The following is a 2,819-nucleotide window of genomic DNA, read 5'->3' on the forward strand; positions in this document are numbered from 1 at the left end:
GCAACGAAAATAATTTTATGGTTGGGGGTCACCACAACATGAGGAACTGTATTAAGGGGTCGTGGCATTAGACAGTGGATCATGGGGCTGGCGAGGGGAGAACCATAGTAGTACAAACAAAAGAATGGCTGATGTTGTTGAGGTTAAGAAGAGTACTGGAATTATTCGAATAAAATTGGTGATTTGAGGCCTGGCCATGGTAATCAGCTTGCTTAATCTTCATTTTATTTTAACTTATTTAAAGGATACCTCCAAACTTCTGCAAAGAGAAAATTCTTAAGAGGCTTTTAAAGTATCAGGGACCTTCTAAATTGGATTCCATCCATCAATAAAGATAATTTACTTTAATAAATACCCAAGAAAAGTAAGATCCTAAAGTCACTGTCACTAAACCAGTCTCATATCTCCTGGTCAAAATTCATTAAAATTTTGAAAGCTCATTACCCAACTAAATGTTGGGGTTGTTAAGACCTCAATCCTTTATTCATGGTGATTGGAGGTCATATTTCACATTTTCCAGCTGGGGAGCTGAGGCCATGGTTGGAGTGGCCGCTGAGGAGTTCTATCATTCCTTAAGGCCACATGTAGGCTTCTTGACTGTCTCAAGTTATGGACTGCCATCGTTTCCATATTTAGGTTTGCTGTTTATTGCTCATAATTCAAGTTGGGAGTGAACTAAATAGTATGTTCCCTCCACAGGCCCATTGAGAGGCTGGAAATCTGATTTTCTGTCTCTAGACTTTTTTTTTTAGTTTTGCAATTTATTTATTGAAACCTTATATATACATTGTTTGGCTGTAGAATTCTAAAATCATATTTTTTTCCAGAAATGTTTTTATCCCATATCACAGAACAATGATTATAGCAAAGGAATACATAAGTCACTCAATTTGCTTCTCAATGTGTCAAACAGAGAATTATTTGCTCAGTTGGTAAACATGACCTCATCCTCTTCTTCACCTTCTGCATCATAATCATCATTGTCATCTTCAGAAGCTTCTCCAGTAAAATATAACACTGATCTTGGGATTATACGCTTATGTAAACAGTGACCAATTTCAAAGTCTGCAGCAAGGATAGCTTCAGTATCATCATCTAGATCTCCACTCTCAGGAACTTCAGGAGGGGCAAAAAAAATTAAAAAAAAGAGTCATTGGGGTGTGGAGGAGGAGGTCCAAGATGGAGGTTTAGAAAATAATAATAATAATAATAATAATAATAATAATAATAATAACAACAACAATATAATAATAGAGTTATTGGAAACTTTTGGTCACAGTATGAACTGTCCAATGGCCCTCACGTTTCTGCTTCTTTTTAATGGTTTTCACAGTGACATTCTTCCCTCTTTTCCAATCTGACTGGCACCCTATATGACCCATACATTCTGGTCTATCAAAAGAAAAGGGATCAGCATCATCTGGTTCTGACCTTATCCTATGTCTTTGTCAACACTTCATTTGTGAAATATTCACTGGGTTCAAAGTGAAATTCTATGACAAAATTCATAGGCTGGCCAGCATCTGAGAACTTGTCACTTTAATATTTTTCAAGTGCTTCAGAATAGGTTCATCATGTGCCTGCACCGTATCACTGAGCAAGTCAACATTGTTAAAAACAGTCAACCAATGTTCAGGAATTCCCTTGGGGTCTTCTTTTTTCTTTATCTTTTTTTCTCACCTTCACTCTTAGACTTTGCTTTCATTTCCTATGAAATTTCACCTTTTTCATTTGGTTTTGATTGACATTCTTCAGTAGGTTCATACATTGCATTAATGATCTCAAATCACTTATAAAATAAAGGCTGATAGGGAGTAGCATATTTCTTTCGAGAGCATGAACTTCCTCATAGAACGTGGCTTCTATTTATGCACATTTAACTTGAAGGTGTTTGAGAGCATTCTCAGTGTATCCTGTTGGTGTTTCTACCAGACTATCAAGACTTTCTTGGAGGGCTGCAAGCATTTGAGGATTTTGCATCATCTGACCATTCAGCTGATGTGCTTTGATTTTTGTTTCTTCATCAGTTTCTTCTTATTGTACTTCTTCAACATCATCCAAATCTTGATCAAGTTCAGACTGTTCTTTGTTGTCAATGTCTACCATGTTGTAAGAACTCCAGATATTAGTGGTTAGCACTCACAGCTGCATCTGCCTCTAGACTCTGACCTTCAGGAGGACAGGTGGGCAGGGTTCATGTCAGTAATCTTGACCATTACATCAGCAGTGTATAGCATGGAAGCTGGAACACAATATGTGCTCAGTAAATAATTGTTGAATAAGTAAATATTTTGTAGTGAAAGGTGAGTGGCAGAAATCATCATTTGCCTCTTTGTAGTCTACTCAAAATAGACAGTCATGATTGTTGATAATGTTTGTCATGATAATTGGGGCTAATTTGCAAACCTAACCTATAGAAGCTAATTATGTGCTCTGTAGGTTCTATGAGTATTAGTTGGGTAGAAGGGACAGTTGGATGGTAGAAATGATAGTTGCTTTTTCTAACCAGAATCTCTTAGTGACAATACATATTGGATCGTAAATGTTTGTCGAATGGGAGTCAAGGGAAAGTGATATCCTTCATTTGGATTTTCAGAACAGCAGATATTAATCACCCTCCTTCACTACCACCATTATACAGATGAGGAAACCCAGGGTCAGTGACTTATCATGAGAACCCAACTGGTTAATGATATAGCTGCAACTCTAAGGTAAATCTGCTGTTTCCCTGTTCAGTGTTTTTGTCACCATGCCTCACTGTTACCACTAATCAACAGTGGAAGGACTTGCCTCCGAGCTGAAACTCCATTTCCGTGCTG

At 37.4% G+C, this 2,819-nt stretch overlaps 1 pseudogene; it reads right to left on the minus strand.

The window, feature by feature from the left end:
* Nucleotides 1–925: 925 nt before the first annotated feature.
* On the minus strand, nt 926–2,121 carry LOC109372312 (nucleosome assembly protein 1-like 1; annotated as a pseudogene).
* Nucleotides 2,122–2,819: the final 698 nt, after the last annotated feature.

The sequence above is a fragment of the Hipposideros armiger genome, unplaced genomic scaffold (genome assembly GCF_001890085.2).
Source record: "Hipposideros armiger isolate ML-2016 unplaced genomic scaffold, ASM189008v1 scaffold_623, whole genome shotgun sequence".
Lineage (NCBI taxonomy): Eukaryota > Metazoa > Chordata > Mammalia > Chiroptera > Hipposideridae > Hipposideros > Hipposideros armiger.